Source organism: Dermacentor variabilis, chromosome 3 (assembly GCF_050947875.1).
Source record: "Dermacentor variabilis isolate Ectoservices chromosome 3, ASM5094787v1, whole genome shotgun sequence".
In the NCBI taxonomy this organism is placed as follows: domain Eukaryota; kingdom Metazoa; phylum Arthropoda; class Arachnida; order Ixodida; family Ixodidae; genus Dermacentor; species Dermacentor variabilis.
The window spans coordinates 102,487,242-102,505,991 of NC_134570.1; the positions used below are offsets into that span (position 1 = coordinate 102,487,242).

At 47.6% G+C, this 18,750-nt stretch overlaps 1 pseudogene; it reads left to right on the plus strand.

Annotated features, from left to right (window-relative positions):
- The window catches only part of LOC142574647 (uncharacterized), a 30,536-nt pseudogene extending 14,081 nt beyond the window's left edge, over positions 1-16,455 (plus strand).
- The last annotated feature ends 2,295 nt before the right edge of the window (positions 16,456-18,750 follow it).

The window sequence follows — 18,750 nt, forward strand, 5'->3', positions numbered from 1 at the left end:
GGTCAACCTGACCGCCAACTCTTTGCGATGTTAGAATAAACAAGTTGTTTTGTTGTTACCAGTCGACTCATGCTTTGCCGGGACCTTCGGATGCTTCCAGTTGTACCCCAGGCCGCCAGGCCAACGCTACCCTTGGGGCTTGCGACCCAGGTGCAACAACGGGCGTCAGCGCCGAGTTCCCAACAACTCGTGCCAGCGGTGCGATTTCAACAACTGTCTGCCAGCGGTGAGATCGCGACAACGGAGGCCAGCAGCGAAGATATGCGGTTGACTGTATGCTGAGCAGCTCATCGACGATCCGGGAGCAGTGCTACGAGCCCTGTGTGATGACTGGTTGCCTGCAGCGGAACGACTGCGCTGAATTCTTGGCTGCGAGGTTTGGTGAGTGCGGGACTTTCTTCTTCTGAGTTTTGCCAGGCTTTTGTTAGAGTCAGAAACAGAGCTGGTAATTGTGGTTGTCGTTGCTGCCGGGTTAGTTTGCGGCAAGACAATAATAGGCAGTAGAGAAAGCAGCATTCAGAGCAGCCATGGATTTGAAGTCGTTGCGCAAACCGAAATTGCTGGAGCTTGCAAGAGAGTTGGGTCTGGATGTCTTAGACAAACTCAGAAAACCAGAACTGCTAAAGGCTATTCTTGAGTTAGAGGCTGAGGATGACGAGCTGTCGGAATGCCTTGAGACTATTGAGGAGAGGTCAAAAAGACAGGAGCGCGAACTTACAGAGCAAAAAGAGAAACAGGAGCGCGAACTTAAAGAACAAAAAGAGCGAGAGCAACAAGAGAAAAAAGAAGAGCGCGACCGTCAACACGCTTTGGAAATGAAGCGTCTTGAGGTAGAGATGGAACGCGCTCGTAATGGAAGTCAGGCACACGGTGCAGGAGAACGCGTATTGTTCAAAATGACTGACCTGATGCGGCCGTTTAAGCTTGGAGAGGACATTGGTTTGTTCCTGGTTAACTTTGAGTGGACGTGCGAGAAGCAGGGGTTCTCTCGGGAAACGTGGCCACAGCGCTTGTTCACTTTGTTACCCGGCGAGGCGGCCGACGTAGTCGCTCGCTTGAATAGAGAGGAGGCAGAGGATTTCGACAAAGTGAAATCGAGTCCGCTAAAGAAGTACAGGCTGTCAGCGGAGGCGTTCCGTCGGAAGTTTCGGGAAAATGAGAAAGGCAAAAGTGAGTCATATACAGAGTTTGCGTACAGGCTTATGTCAAACATGCAGGAGTGGCTCAAAGAAGAGAAAGCGTTTGGTGACCACGATAAACTTCTGCAGTGCTTCGGGCTGGAACAGTTTTATAGTCGGTTACCTGAGAACGTGCGGTACTGGGTCTTGGATAGGCGAGACGTTTGTACGGTGGCTAAAGCCGCTGAGCAAGCCGAGGAGTTTGTGACGCGTCGGGCTCGCGGAGCTAAGGACGGTCAAAAGGGTTAATTTGGCTCGAAGTTTGAGAGGCCAAAGTTCACACCCATGAGAGCAAAGGGGAACACACGTAGTGCGGATGCGAGTGAAAGCAGTCCGACAGAACGTAAGGAGACGGCGGCAGCCGAAGCCGAACGCAGAAAGCGGTTCGAGATGAGGCAAGCGCGCGTGTGTTATACGTGCCAGAAGCCGGGTCACTTTTCGGCGCAGTGTCCGACCAAACGTAAGGAGACGGCGGCAGCCGAAGACGAACGCAGAAAGCGGTTCGAGATGAGGCAAGCGCGCGTTTTTTATACGTGCCAGAAGCCGGGTCACTTTTCGGCGCAGTGTCCGGAAACAAAACCAAAAGTTGTGTTTTTGTCAATATGCAGCACTGACGAGAACATGAAGCTTCTCGAGCCTTACATGCGAGACCTCCTCGTGAACGGGAAAGAGTGCCGAGTGCTTCGCGATTCCGCAGCTACAATGGATGTAGTTCACCCCTCTTACGTAGAACCCCATATGTTCACGGGCGAGTGCGCATGGATCAAGCAAGCCGTGGAAGCTCATAGCGTGTGTCTGCCGGTAGCAAAAGTGCTTATTGAAGGACCTTTCGGAGCGCTTGAGACGGAGACGGCAGTGTCATCTATGCTGCCCCCCCAGTACCCGTACCTATTTTCGAACAGGTCCGATCACCTCCTGCGCGAGAAGGGGCTTTTGTTTGGTGAGGCTAGCGTTCAGGCCTTAACCAGATCGAAGGTTCGGGAGCTCGCTGCAAAGGCGGTAGTTGCGGGGCCGACGTTGTCCAACAATGAAAAAGGGTCAGAGGCGCAGCAAGCTGATATTCAGAGCACGCCTGAACTGAATAAAATTGAGTCTGTAACGTTAAAGGCACCAGATACTGGAGAGGAAATTCCCGATGCGGGAAAGTTAGAAGAGCTATCTGCAGATTTGCTCATCGCGCCTACGTCAGACGGACTTAATAGGTTGCTAAAAGTCAGCCGGTCGGCTTTGATAGCCGAGCAAAAGAAGGATGGCAGCCTAGAAAACATACGCTGCATTGTCAAGGAAGGCATCGCCAAGAAAAATGCTTGCTTTGTGGAAAGAGGTGGGGTCCTGTACCGGAAGTATCTAGACCGCAGGGGAGTGGAGTTCGATCAGCTGATCGTTCCTCAATGCTATCGTCAGGATCTGTTGCGCTTGTCGCACGGGGGTTCGTGGTCCGGACACCTAGGAGCTAATAAAACAAAGGACCGTCTCTTGCAAGAGTACTATTGGCCAGGGTGTTTTCGGGACGCAGACCACTTCGTGAGGACATGTGACACCTGTCAGCGGGTGGGCAAACCAGGGGACAAATCGAGGGCGCCGTTGAGATTGGTACCTATCATTACGGAGCCTTTTAGACGGCTCGTTATTGATACAGTGGGACCTCTGCCGGTAACAGCCACGGGGTACAGACACATTTTGACTGTGATCTGCCCAGCGACAAAGTTCCCTGAAGCAGTGCCGCTTAAAGAACTCAGCTCAGTTGAGATTGTCAATGCACTACTGTCCATATTTGCGCGAGTTGGTTTTCCTGCGGAAATCCAATCAGATCAGGGCACAGTGTTTACTAGCGCTTTGACGACAACTTTTCTCGAAAGGTGTGGGGTAAAGCTGTTACACAGCTCAGTGTACCACCCACAGTCGAATTCCGTTGAGAAGCTCCACTCCGTCATGAAGCGCGTGTTGAGAGCCTTGTGTTTTGAGCATCAAACTGACTGGGAGCTGTGTCTGCCTGGGGTGATGTTTGCATTACGGACCGCGCCGCATGCGGCTACGGGGTTTTCGCCAGCTGAGCTGGTGTACGGTCGCTCACTGCGATCTCCGCTTCGCATGCTTCGAGAATCGTGGGAAGGCAGGGGCGACGACCCAGTCGTGGTGGAGTACGTGCTTAAGCTCCTCGAACGCTTAAGAAGGGCACAGGAGTTGTCAGGTGAAGCAATGGTAAAGGCCCAGCAGAGGGCCAAGGTTTATTATGATCGGACCGCCAGGGCCCGTCGTTTTGAGGTGGGCGATGAGGTCATGATATTGCGCACATCGCTAAACAACAAACTAGACGTGCAGTGGGAGGGCCCAGCACGGATTGTTCAAAAACTGTCAGACGTCAACTACGTGGTGAGTCTGCCAGGAAAGCGGAAAGCACAGCAAGTTTACCACTGTAATCTGCTCAAACCTTATAGACAAAGGGAAGCAGTAGTGTGCATGATGGTAAACGTTCCGGAAGAGCTTCCGGTCGAGCTTCCGGGACTAAGCTCAGTGACGAACAGGAAAGACACCGATCAGGTCATTAGTGACTTAGTCAGTGGAGCATCGCTGTCGCCTGAGCAGAAAATCGAACTACACCAGCTCTTACAAGAGTTTCAAGGTCTGTTCTCTGAGAGGCCTGGTAGGACTTCTGTCCTTACTCATGATATAGAACTTACCTCCCCAGAGCCAGTTCGATCCAAGGCGTATCGGGTGTCACCCCGCCAGAGCGATATTATGGAGGCTGAGGTAAAGAAAATGCTACAGCTCGGTGTTATTGAGGCAGGTGAGAGTGATTATACCTCCCCTTTGATTTTAGTTGAGGTACCGGGCAAGGAACCTCGTCCTTGCGTCGACTACCGCAGGCTTAATTCCATCACTAAGGATCAAATTTATCCGATCCCTAACATCGAGGAGCGCCTTGAGAAAGTTAGTAGCGCTCAGTTTATTTCCACCCTAGATCTTGTCAGGGGTATTGGCAGGTTCCACTTACAGAAGAGGCTAGTAGGTATGCGGCGTTCATTTCACCAATGGGAACATTCCGTCCTAAAGTGTTGAGTTTTGGTTTGAAGAACGCGCCATACTGCTTTTCAAGCCTCATGGATAAAGTGTTGCGGGGACAGCAAGAATTCGCTTTACCGTATCTAGACGACGTAGCGATATTCTCCGCATCCTGGTCTGAGCATATGGCACACTTGCGGGCAGTGCTAACCCGCCTGCGCGAAGCGGGCTTGACAGTCAAGGCTCCTAAGTGCCAGTTAGCACAGGCCGAGGTTGTCTACCTCGGTCACGTGATTGGTCGGGGTCGTCGCCGCCCCTCTGAAATAAAGGTGGCCGCTGTGCGAGACTTCCCGCAACCGCGCACGAAGACCGATATTCGGTCGTTCTTAGGTGTCGCCGGCTACTATCAGAGGTACATCCCCAGGTACTCTGATATCGCGGCTCCCCTGACGGATGCTCTAAGAAAAACAGAGCCCCAAACAGTCGTATGGGACGAGACAAAGGAAAGAGCTTTTAGCGCCCTAAAGAGTGCCCTAACAAGCCAGCCTGTGCTACGATCACCAGACTATACAAAAGGGTTCGTTGTTCAGTGCGATGCTAGTGAGCGAGGCATGGGCGTTGTACTGTGCCAACGGGAAAAGGGAGAAGTAGAACACCCCGTCCTGTATGCTAGTCGTAAGCTGACCAGTCGTGAGCAGGCGTATAGCGCCACCGAGAAAGAGTGTGCGTGTCTCGTGTGGGCCGTTCAGAAATTGTCATGCTATCTAGCCGGCTCAAGGTTTATCATTGAGACGGATCACTGCCCTCTCCAATGGCTGCAGACCATCTCTCCCAAAAATGGCCGCCTCCTGCGCTGGAGCCTCGCTTTGCAACAATATTCCTTTGAGGTGCGTTACAAAAAGGGGAGTCTCAACGGTAACGCCGATGGCTTAAGTCGAAGCCCCTAACGTAGGAATCAGCCTCAAAATTGTTTGTTACTGATGTTTTTCTTCCTGAGGCAGGATTTTTAACATATTGCTTTTGTGTAGTGTTTCAAAGTGATGATGTTCTTTCTAGTGCAATTTTCCAATTTGTGGACGCGTTCTGAGTGCTGCTAGACTACTGTAAGGAACTAGGCACTGGTATAGAAGGGGAAAGAGCCTGGCAGGGCTTAGTGAGGGTTGTGCCGTGCTTGCTGACTAAGCGGTTGAGTTTCAGCGTAGTTCTAACGCTTGCCGGGAACGAGAACAAAAATGTGAACTCTCCCGAAGTCACTTTGCAGTGTCCCGTGCGAACCTGAACGAGAGAACGAGGCCTTCTCTGTGCGCTGCGCTCAAGAAACGTCGAGGGACGCCCGACTTCGGTTATGAGCATCATCGAGCGACATCCCTCCGGACAGCGGATGCAGTCCCCTGACCATCGGGATCTCCTTCCCCCGGCGGGGCGGTCTGTTACGTTTCGCCTACGACGCGCGGTTTAGCCGGCGCGGCTGCAACGGACGCCGGGGCTTCGTTCAAAGCGGCAGACATTTTGGCCCGTTCGGCGCCGCCGCTACGCCTCCCCGCCAAGCGCGTCCAGGCCTGTTCTAATGCCACGTGTCTTCATGTGCGTGTGTGTGTGTATGTGCATGTTGGTGCCCACGCTTGTCGAAGCGCGGCAGCCGGGGAGAGGAGCTCCCCCAACTGTGAAGCGAGGGGTTCTGAGCGGCGCCGGCCCGGCGTATGCGCCACCTGCTCTTCCCATTGTGCCCGAACGGCGCCGGCACGACGGCTACGCCACCTTCTCATCCCATTGTACCCGAGCGGCACAGTCACGTGCTCGTCCATAGAGGGGTTCCTTCTTGCCCTCAACTGCGAGAGTATAAAAGCAGCTGCCCCCGGACGCCAAGGAGGGCTCCGATTTCTTCTGTTGAGTAACGTGCACTCCCGTCTCTCTACTTCGGTCAACCTGACCGCCAACTCTTTGCGATGTTAGAATAAACAAGTTGTTTTGTTGTTACCAGTCGACTCATGCTTTGCCGGGACCTTCGGATGCTTCCAGTTGTACCCCAGGCCGCCAGGCCAACGCTACCCTTGGGGCTTGCGACCCAGGTGCAACAACGGGCGTCAGCGCCGAGTTCCCAACAACTCGTGCCAGCGGTGCGATTTCAACACCACCTAAAGAATGCGAAGTGCCTCTTCTGAGTGCGACTGTCATTGTGACCACTATTCTGTCTCTATGCCCAATCAGTGAATGTCTTATTGGGTTGAATTTTACTGCAACAAATGCCATGAACGAAGAAAAAGATAGTTCTTTAGCCCAGTGGGCCAGAGCGGGGAGTCATAGGTTCGAAGCTCACCGCCACCAACGTTCTTACACTATAATTTATTCTCTTTTGTTTTTCATTATGGGACACATCGTGTTACGCGCTACGGTTGCACCAACAGACCATCAGACACATTTTCTTGGTGAGTTGCCTAAGAGTGCTTACGTATTAAGAAGGGCGGAAGCATCGTATACACATTTTACACAACTACTTCTCGACATGTACTGTGTTTTATCCTAGCAGCATTGTTATGTTGATAAGTAACATGCATCATGGGCGCTATAACGTAAAAATATTCGAATATGTTTTTGTCCGAGTTTACGGATGTGAACGTTACATAGCCGCCGAATTAAGCATCTGACAGTGACCCAAACCGTTCTTTGAATCGTCCAGTCGAACGCTCTCCTTGTGTATAGGAGGTTACTGCTGTTTCATTTTAAAACGAACTCCACTGCTTAAATTGACAGGTTTTCTTAAAATTTAGTTGGCTGGCAAGATGCTAGGAACAGGCCGAAATGGAGAAGATTTCATACAGGCCGACCTAGCGCAGTGAAAGTAGGCAACTCGATGAGGAATCCCGCGCCGGTGATAGGGATTGGCCCCCATACCCTTGCTTAGCTTGCTGTGGCTGGCCTAAAGACGCAACGGCGTGCAGCGGAAGGTTAAAAATGCAAATAAAGCGAATTGTCAGAGATAAGTTAATATTGTTATTTGATTTGAAAGCACATATACACATGCCAGGAAAGGGGAAGCGAGCAGGCTGGCAGTTGCTACCGGAAGAGGCAGAGCGCCTGCCTACCCTTGAGAAAGAAGGAGGCATAAACATAGAAATGAAATATAGCAAAAAGGGGACGAAGGAGGAAAGGAAGTGGAAGATGACAAATCTAAACGAATAAAGTAGAGCACATACAGCACAGGTCGGTCAGAGTAGGGATGATCACTGCAGGTCAGGCTACTACGGAATGTTAAAGTACAGTGATGTCTGAAGTATTGTCAGTTGAACATCAAACATAGGCTACAAACGCGAACCCAAGTTAGGAGGAAGCTTTAGCTAGGGCCGAACGCCAACGCGGTCTATTGAAATACACGTAAAACGCAAGAACGTTTTTCTGAAACAACCCCTTGATCGACTTTAATGAAATTTGTTGCATTTGAGAGTGAGTGTTAAATTCTAGTAACTGTCTGAAGCGGAATTTCGATTTAGCGCCTGAATATTGTTTAAAAATTTTCAAATATTCGACCATTTGAAAAAATAGACGCACGAAGTTTACAAATTCATAGCTCTGCATCAGGAACAGATTATGCGGTTCTGTAAACGGCATCCATTAAATCATAGAAACGGACGAATTCGATATGTAATTTTGCAACTTACGTGGATTTGTTACGTTGGTTGCAAGGGTTCTGCAAAAGCTGTATTTCCATATTACTAAATTTTTTGTGTTCATGAGTAACATACCAATGTTATCCGCGTTAGATGTAATATTAGATGCAAATACACAGAATAGTGTTTTCCTTTTTCGTTGTTGAGTTACAGAATTGTAAACTTTATAGTTTCGTCTTATGAAAATTTTCTGTTTTTGCCGATTTTTAATACAGAATTAACGACGTAACTCAAAAATTTAAAAGGAGCAGTCGCTAGATATTAAGCTCTTCTTTTAAATGCAGCAAACCTCGCCAAATCTGGTGCAGTGGTTGCCGAGAAAAACGAATTCACTTTTTACATGTATTTAGATAGCAGCCCACGAGCTAAAGCTTCCTCTTAACGAAAAGATCGTAGAGCAATGCTTTGTAAGTGGTGGAAGGTTTGACAACGTTATATTGTCACGTAAAAATTTTGTTCTGCAAAAACAAGTTCGTTCTCCATGGCAAATCCGAGTAGCCAGTGCCACAGCTATCGGTGGTCAGACGTGTCCTATTCGTGTCGGGAAGGCTTTTCGAAAAAAAATTTTCGTTCAGCACCTTAATGCATCTTTAACACGTACACATCTCTTTCACGTGGGGAGTCTTCGTATTTTTGTGTCTTCGACTGAGAGAAAGCTGAAGTGGGCGCAGTGAGAAATCTTTTGACCAATAGTGGATGGCTAATGGCGAAAAAGGCGACAAATCAGAAATAACTATTCTTCTGTTTGGTTTAATCAAGGAGAATTAAACAAGCGAAACTGTGGCAGTTAAAAAAGCAGGCCCATCGTGAAGGGCTGATTGCTGGAACGGATTAGAAAAAAATTGGAATAGCTTTACGTTATCGCGCTCCAGGCGCAGAGCTCAGCGCGCTCTGTTTTCGGCACAACCTAACTGGACAAATTCTTGAGGCAAAAGTATCAATTGACCCTCTAAGCGAAGAAGCCGGCGCATGTAGTAGCGGATGGGCACCTGAATTGCGATGGGCTGTGACGGCCTCGATGTAACAGAAGAGGCCCGCTGTCCTGTTGCCACGCTGCTGCCTCGCTGGCACGCCAGTCGTTGCGTGAGGTGAGAGGACACCGCTGGGACACTGCGCCACCCTCGCTCTCGCGAGCCCGTGTTATCCGCGTATTCCTTGTCCTCGCAAGCCTTCGCCTGCGTTTTAACTTCGCCTCTGTTAATGTGTAATTAATGTGCCTAATTATTTACACGCATCAATTATTTATAAGGTAAACATACTGTTTGTAAATTAATGTGTAAAACACAGAATAAGTTCGAAAGGAGGAACGTTGGCGGTAGTGAGTTTCGAATGTATGACCCCAGGGACGGAAGCCGAATGTCTTACTGGGGTAAACCAGCGCATTCTAGGTAGCCGACCGGTACACTCTGCTTTATGACGCCATGCTACTCGGACAATTGCCAAGTCCGGCGTGACGAGAGCGGTGGCGTCAAAATTCGGGCGAGTTACTCAGGAGCGTCCCCATTAGATTCCACGGCAGTCCAGTAGGGTACCATGGCGTCACGGATTCAAGTGCACCGGCCAAGCGTGTCAACGCGCTCGCTTGCCCACTAGGAGTTGGTAACACGAATAACCGCACCGCCACGTTCAAATTCACAATAATGTTTTCGCATTCCCAGCTCATAAAAACTGCTTAGGAGTCTTCGGATTTTTTTAGCACGACAATGACTAATTGGACTGTGCCATAAGACATTCGCAAAAAAAAAACACACACACACATATATTCACGTACAGGGTGTACATCTACTCAATGAGTTCAGTTCTCGCAAAGCGATACTGTGTCCGCTAGTGCAAGGTGTCGCTTTCCTAAATGCATTATCTGTTCCAGCTATCACATACTCCGCATTCATGCACGCAAGCATGCGCTTAGCCATAATAAGAAGTTGCTATCGCTAAATATACTTACATTAATTTACTTACTGTGCTTGGTGATATTTGCCATGAGCCAGCTTGAGTAGGATTCCAGAGGACGACGATTTCTGGAGGCACAATTTCATTCGACACAAAAAGCAATGACATGCGTTCGTAACGCCTCGATTTCCTTATGTCTTTGGGAAGTGCTATATATTGCAGCAGTTCTCACTTGATAAGGCAAATGTATTAGAAGGAAGACAAGAGAGATATTTGTATTTTGCACACAGCGTGGTGATTATTTAATTGAGATGTATGTTAGGAACACAAGTAATTATAGGTAATGCTGCTGCCTTCTTATAATTTGCATTGAGCTAAATTTGCTGTAAGGCTATTATGAAACGCTGGAGAAAGCAGAAAGGAGGAATCATCAAATGTGTTGCGGTTCTCAACTCAGCATAAACAATAATTGTTTCATTCTGTACACACTACGCATGGTAAGCTCTGTACATTTCCGCCTTATCGCATGTGAAGATACCTGGCGGTCTTTTTTCTTAAATTCTGGTAATGGTCCCGCTAAGATAGGATAAGGAAGAGGAGAGAAAACGAGAAGGCAGACGTGTTAGCACACACGTGTTTAATGGTGCCGCGGTAGCCATTTCGATTACGGGTTCTGCCCCGGTCGCGATGACCGCATTTTGATGGAGGTGAAATGAAAGAGCGCCCATGCGTTCAAGTTATAGAATACCAGGTGGTCAAATTTATTCTCAATTTCTCCTATGCCACTTAAAATCCAAGAATTCTATTTACTTTGATGGTCGTACACGTGATCTCGCTTTCTGCGTACACAACCGTTTCGGCGACAAGTTGGCTTACTGAAATCGAGATGGCGCTTCCAGTACTTCTAGCCATTGCTTGCCTGAAAACACGCCACAGAGCTTATGCGGTGGTTAGCCTTGGCTGCGGCGGCCGCGTTCGGAGAGGCGCGCAGTGGGAAAGTGGTTCCGTAGACTTTTGTGAATGTTGGGGCAAATTGTAATAACGTGATTTTTTTTCTCCTTGTCTTAAACTAAAGTTCACTTTGCATTGACTCGTGCACAAACAGTGCTGTTTATATATGACCACTAAGCAAAAGATTGGCTCCTTCAGAGAATCCTCTATAAGTGAGAGCTGGTTTGCCATTAGAATACGCTCTCATAAAACGTCGTACAACTGAAGTACAATTGTAGAAAATAGTTAGTGCAGCGCCAGGAGCGAAAAGTAGACTCCACATAAATTTACCAAATTTATTTCTTGGAATCCGTAATACAGCTATAAATAGAGCCAACGTACACTCGGCCACAAATTTCTAGGGAACGCGACATATGAGAACAAGTTGAGTACCTGCGCAGCCTCAAAAGGCGGCCTAGTATTCGCATTTACAGCTTCTACCAGAATACGTGAACAACATTTTGCTGTCCCGTTTTACTGAACACTGCTACGGGCTGCCCGGAAATTGACCGTTTTCTCAGATCGCATGGTCCGTAAACTTTCATGGTTCATTTTCTTTAGTTTTTCCAATTATAGTTTGACCAACGTGCTGTACGTACATTCTTGAGCAAAGCTGCTTGTTGGTTATGTTCCTGACAGCTTTGGCATTGTCACATGGGTACTACAAAATCAAAAAATGTATATAATAATATTTGGGGTTTTACATGCCAAAACCACTTTCTGATTATGAGGCACGCCGTAGTGGAGGACTCCGGAAATTTTGACTACCTGGGGTTCTTTAACGTGCACCTAAATCTAAGCACACGGGTGTTTTCGCATTTCGCCCCCATCGAAATGCGGCCGCCGTGGCCGGGATTCGATCCCGCGACCTCGTGCTCAGCAGCCCAACACCATAGCCACTGAGCAACCACGGCGGGTAAAATCAAGAAATGTGATGACAGATGGAAATAGCACACTGTGGTATAAAGTATGTAAACAGGGATAAGGTGCCTCAAAAAGGCTGCCCAAGGTTTCGATAGGAGGACCTATCTTCGTCAAAGGCGGCCTCGTCATCCTCGGCATGTTGATTTTAAAGGGTTCGTGCACTGAAGTCACGTGCGGTTGTTGTCGGTGGCGGCTGGTTGTAAAGGGAGAGACCTCAAAGAGAATGAGCACTTTCGCCTGATGTCTGTGAGCGTGGTTCCCAAGATAAGAGGACAAGAGCGGGAGAGTGGGAAGGCGGGGAGAAAAGAAAAGAAAGAAAAGGAGAGAAAAATGAAGGAAATGAAGGGGGGGCACCGGGAGGAACAAAAATGAAAGAAAAAAAGCAAAAAAAAAAGAGGGGAATTGGAGGGTGCTGGGAAAGCAAGAGGTAATGGAGCATTCAGGGGTGTCGTTGGCGGCATGTTCTTGTGGCTTTAGAAGAGCCGGTCAGGTGGTCAGTGCGTGAGCACCAAAAAGACCCAAAAAGACATCAGTTGAAATAGTGACATTAGTAGCGTAGTAGCGATGCGTATACTAATTTTGGATGAGTTAAGGTGGCGACCAGGAATCTGGGGTGCAATGAATGGGGTAACTGTAAGGCAGCTGCATGGTCTTTCAAAGGACGTTAGCCACAGTAGCTCAACGTAGGTGTTGTTACGGAAGTATACAGAAATGGCGATACCCTGTGTGGCTGAGGCACCGAAAAAGGTATACTTGCGTCTGTGACTTTAGAATGTCTTGGTGTGGGTGTTTGAAAAAATATGTATATAATAAGAAACAGACAAAAAAATGGGGTCGAGCCGAAACCGGAATAACAAATAGGAGGGTGACGTGCGCAAAAGCGGGCAGAGGCAAGTGTATTTGGGAAAAAAGGGGTCATACAGTTGATATAAACATAAAAACACCAAATGGTATATTAAATTGAGTTGTAGGCAGGAAAGAAATTTTCGAAATGGAGGAACAGGTGAGGTTAAGGAATTAAGGTTACCGGGTGGCATAATGCGTTTTGTGCTTTGGTTCGTGATATGAGAATTCCAGATTTCAGTTACCGATTTGAAGCTTCTAAGTTGCCACGTGCCAAATTTATTCCCGTTTGCTCTACGCAATTAAATTTGTGTATAATACCATCAACTGTACGACCCCCTTTTCCAAAGTACAGTTAGTGTACAGTAGGTTACATACAGTCACATATACAGTTACATACAGTTATATATAGTTACAGTTATACACAGTTATATACAGTTACATATACAGTAAGTTCCATATGCGACGTTTAACTGTACTCTCATGCTTTCCCCAAACGCTCGTGTTAATCGCGCAGTCATTGTCGACAACAACTGCTGAAACAACTAAGTGACCTCTGATATTCTCTCGCCCCTTTTTCATCAGGTATATGCTGAAATGTCTCCCAATAAAAGATGAGTTGGGAGGTCAGGGCATGTCCTGTTTCCGGTTTGATATTATTTGGCCCAGTAGGACTGGCGCGCTATAGTGAACGCCTTCCTGCGTTAAATAGAATTTGCGAGAGGCCCAGACGTTCCATTCAATTCAATCCAATTCAATGATCAAATACCTTAAGCCACATATTTTATAGCCGAATTTTCCTTTCCACCCCCTTGCGACCCCAGTTCCTTTATTTTTCAATAATTTACTGGCATCCACCTCTACACGCCGGTGAACGAGCAACCCTAAAGAATTGATTCCGTAATATATCACTATTACCTCTCGAAAGGAAGAGAAGAGTGCGTTGACGTCATAAGGGTTTCCGAAACTGCTTATTGGGCACTTTAAACCGCTGCAACCTTCCAGTGGAGTTCATGAACCGGAAAGTCAACAATCAATGGACCTAACCTTTATATAACGATCGCCTGATTCCGCGAATGCATGTCTTACTCGCGTTGACACGAAGAAATAAAATAATGGCAGTTTTCTCTAGCTAGGGATGCATTGACTGCGATAGCAAGCTTTAGTGTTGGACTTGAACTTCTAGGATGGTGTTCTGAATGTACGCGGGTCTGGGTATCGCGATCGCGACGTACGCAGCTACACCAATAATTATTAGCACACTCAAATGTTTTACCAGGCCGTATAGGAATAGTAATTGCATCGGAGAAGCACCACTAAGCTGCCGGTAAACATCCACGCCAGTGAGATTGTATCACTTTCAGGTTTGAGCACTAATATTGTTTTGCCATTTTAACACTTAATAATCTGAGAAAATATAAGATTAAATGCATGAGTTGTGGATGGTTTGTTTGATCAGATTTGCTTGTAATCTGTCATTCTCAAAGTACTGAGGAATAATTTAGTCACGAACGTCGCACCTGGTACGAGCAACTTTGGTGATTGAATGGTGTAGCAATATAGCCTGTGACTACCGCATGCATAAACATATAGCATACGTATACCTCAATATATGCAGAACCCGACGTCGTCGACAAAAATTTGTTTGGAATGTCCATATAATTATTATCGTACGGTTTGAGATTTTCCTTTATTCCACTGTCCTGCATTGTACCCGCCGTCATAGTTCAGTGGCTATGGTGTGGAGCTGCTGAGCACGTGGTTACGCAACCGAATCCCGGCCGTGGCGGCGGCATTTCGATGTGGGCGAAATGCGAAAGCAACCGTGTACTTAGACTTAGGAGCTCGTTAAAGAACCGCAAGTGCTGTAAATTTCTGGAGTCCCCCACTACGGCGTGTCTCATAATCAGAAAGTCGTTCTGGCACGTAAAACCCCATATTTTAATAGTTTTTGTCCTACATTGTAGGGTGAGCCCCACGCGTGAGTCTTATTCTTTGTATTTATTTCAGCTCATTAGAAAGTGAGACTTGAGCCATGCCACATGGCGCAGAAAATACAGTGCATGTCTAGTTTCTTCTGAGTGACTGTTTTCTTTCGCGAAACATCAAAAGATCCAACGTTCCTCCACCCATTTCTTGTTCATGCAAAACCGCTGCAGATGCCTAAATTGACGGTAGCAATACTAATTTCTTCCCCTGCCTGTCGAAACCGGTCTAATAATAATAAAGAAAGCATCGCACGTGTATGTCGGCCGCCGTTCAAGAGGCATCCGCTTATGCAGCGCTCATGAAAGCATCCTACTTTTACTCTTCATGGTAGTTCATCGTATTCAAAGAAGTGTTTTACTTAATGTTTGAGTACTGACCCACTGGAAAGAATTCTTTAAATCGAGCCTTGCATGCAAAAGCAGCGTTCAAGAAAAACAAGAGCATGGCCTTGCCTTTGAGCTATATTGTACGTAAAAAGATTAACGACGGTGAAAAATAGCAAAATCTTTACTTCATGCCAGGACACGGTGTTTTCTTGCTGCATGTTATTGAAGAATATAAATATGACTCCTTCGCCACTCCAAAAGTCCGGCTTCGGACTTCTTGTCGAACTGAACGCTCGGGTATAAAAGGCCACTCCTCTGAGACCAAAATCAGAAGTTTCTTCCCATCGGACCACCATGGTAAGTCAACAATGAAATGTTGACTTTTGTATGGAGATTGCAAACACTTCAAAAATGTCTCAAGCAAAAATGATTTCAAGCTTATTATTGCTTTTTGCAAGGTTAATCGAAAGTGCTTAAGGAGACTCTGAACTAAATTGTAGAGACTCCCAACTCCGTATCTTTTTAGTGCATTGTTTGTAAGGAGTTCTTTAAATGAAGACCAAGAATGGACCTACCCGTCCAATAAGGAAACATCAATTAAAATTACATTAATCCACCAGGACACGTCCAGAAAACGAAACAATTAGGCGCACTGATTTGGTGCAGTTAGCGGCACTTTTTTACATGCTGTAAATGTTTTTGATCTCTCAGCTGCGTGCCTGCATCATCCTCGCCTTGGCCACCAGCGCCTTTGCTGGTCACATTGCTGGAGGTTACACCCTCGCCGGCAACCTCGGTTACGGCCTTGGTTACGGAAGCCTCGGCTATGCCGGTCTAGGCTAGGGTGGCCTGGGTCTCTCCCATTACGGCCTGTCCCACGGAGTCGGCTACTCCGGCCTCACTGGCTATGGTGTTGGTTACGGATATGGATACGCCCCAGCCGCTAGCTACGCCGTCGCTGCCCCAGCTGTTGCCCGCACCGTTTCCACCTACCACGCTGCTCCAGCTGTGACCGCTATCCACGCCGCTCCAGCCGTCGCCACCTACGCTGCTGCCCCAGCCGTGACCAGCGTTGTCCGTTCTGCTCAAGTCGTTGCTGCCGCCCCAGCTGTCACCTACGCTGCCGCCCCAGCTATCACCAGGGTGGTCCAGGCCGCGCCAGCTGTTACCAGGGTGGTCCAGTCCGCTCCAGTTGTTCAGACCTACGCTGCCGCCCCAGCCGTCACTCGTGTCACCACTTACGCTGCCCCAGCTGTCACCAAGGTTGTCCAGTCGGCTCCACTTGTCGCCAGCTACGCCGCTGCCCCAGCCGTCACCACTATCCACGCTGCCCCAGCTGTTGCCACCGTTGCTCACGCTGCTCCAGCCGTCGCTACTTACGGCGTTTCGCACGTTGCCCACGCTGCCCCAGCGGTGGCCACCTACGGCATTGCTCACGTTGCCCACGCTGCCCCAGCCATCGCTACCTACGGTGTTGCTCACGCTGCCCCAGCCTACTACGGTTACGGTGTTGGCTCCCTGGGCTATGGTGTTGGCAGCTACGGTTACGGTCACGGTCTCCTCGGCTACGGCCTGAACTACGGCTACGGCCTTGGATCTCCTCTCAGCTACTCCACCCTGCTCCGCAAGAAGAAGTGTAAGTTCTAGTTTATTTTCACTTCCTTTTTTATTTGAATGCCACTTTTGAACTCTCCTTTCTCACGAACATCCACGTTCTCTTCTTCTTGCAGAAACTTTCTTGTTCGAGGCCACCTGAAAGAATACAATGTACAGAGCAACGGAGAAGCAGTGTTCAATGCATCAATCAAGTGTACGGATTGTTACTGTAGAATAAACTGCTTCCCCCAACTAATCTATATCGTCTGTATTTCCGCAGATACGGTTCCTTGAAGCAAACACGCAAGAAAAGCATAATATTGGGTACTAAAGGCATGTAAGCCTTCCCAACAGAGCAAACGTTCACGATGGCATAGCAATAGCGAAGCACTGACGATGTTCAAGCACTAGTTAATTTTTTTCAAATTTTTGTATGTTCATTAGTAGAACAGGAGACTTTGTAAGATCCCTATAGTGCGGCGGTTTTGGCTAACCAGCACGCTAACATACTGAGAAATGCTTTGACTTTCTCTGGATTTCGCTGTTCATTTTTTGTGTTCTGTTAACTGGCACATTGCTTGGATGATAATATATCATGGTAACATAGACTGTGCAGCAGTATCGGCACATCTGGAGGGTCTGTATTTAAATGGTTTGCATTTTCTACAATCTCACCCTTTAAATTCATTTCTCACGCATACATTTCATCCATAAAAATATACTGCTGTAGCGTTGTCCTTCACGATATAATTGGAAGGTTTTTACGCCATGCATACAATGCGACAAAAGTGCTGGCCAAGTGGTGCCGAAAGCAACACAAATCTTTAAATACCTGATATTTACGTGCCCCCAAATCATTCCGCTATCGTCCTACCCTCACTCTATCGCTTTTAGTAGTGCAACTAGAGGAAGTATTAGCCCTAAACATAGCAAGTTACCTATCAAAGTTCAACATTCGATGGTCCAATCAATTCGCTTTCAGGAGGGCTTTTACACTCAATTACCTTTAAATTTGCTAAAAGATGAATAAAAATTTCCACTGGCAGCATTAACCTAGTTGATCTATTATTTCTACATGATTCTAAACTTTCAAAGAATAATTCATGTTTGTCATATGAAAAGTGTATGTTATTGGTATCACTATTTCAACTTTGGAACTAATATGAACCTACCTTCTTGGAAGAGAGCAGGTTTTCGGTATTTCCAGAATTACATCCCAATCATAAATAATATGATACCGGTTACCCACAAGGGTCAGTCCTTGGTCCTCTTTTATGCGTTGAATATATTGTTATGCGAACAAAGGATTAAGAACTGGAGACTATTTGCAAAGTATAATTACAAAGGATAATGCAGTGCTGGACAGTTCAGCCGACAGCTCGAGAGCCAGAGCGCGTTCGTCGTCTTTGTCGGGCGCCTGCATGCGTCAGCCACAAGGAAAATGCACGTATCATTATCCCCGGTGGTGGAAGCACCATCCCGGTTCGTCTAAATATCGGTGATAACAGGAGAGTAATATGGTTTGAGGCGTGCGACATGCACAACGTCAGTGGAATTCGGGGCACATGCGGCACTGGTACTGATTGGGGCGATTTCGTACCTAACTGGAGTCACGAAACCGAGCTCTCAATATGGGCCTGTGTACCGAGACAGTAGTTTTTCTGACAGGCCAACGTGACGAGTCGGGGACCACAGAAGAACTAGAGATCCAGGCGAAAAGGGAACGTCGCTGTGTAGGCGATCGTACAAACGCAGTTGCCTCTCTTTCGTGGTGAGCAAGCGAGCGCGGACAATTGCGCGTGCTTGGGCTGCCCTGAGCCGCGGTTTTTCAGATATGCCTTTTTTGTGCCAATGCCTTTTCGCGTGACGTCAGCGATTTTGGTAATTGTGGTTGCGTAAGCATGACTTTTCTTGCATCGTCGAATCAGAAGCTCCCTTCATTGGCCGGATGTTTCTTTCGTGTTCTCTTTTTCCGGGGTTGTATAGCAAATTTTTTTTGTAAGACGACACTTAATAAAAGCGGACTCCCATGCTGCGTAAAGCAAATTCATTTTGTTACCTTACAACGCAAAATCTGCCGTAGCCCAAAGAAATACAAACCCAAGTACTCCTATTTTCGATGCCGTAGCCACATAATAGTCGGATGTACATCTAATCCATGCCGTTGAGCTCACGCAAAATGGCAGCCTCTGTTTACCCGAACAGCTGAGAGCCCCTAGCGTGCCCGTAATGCAACGCAACTAATTGTGCCACCCCACCCCCCCTTTAGATGCAGGAGTGAGGTGAATAAATATTGCTCGTGTAGTGCTTGCATTGTCATGTGGTTTTCGCTGCATGTCTGACGTG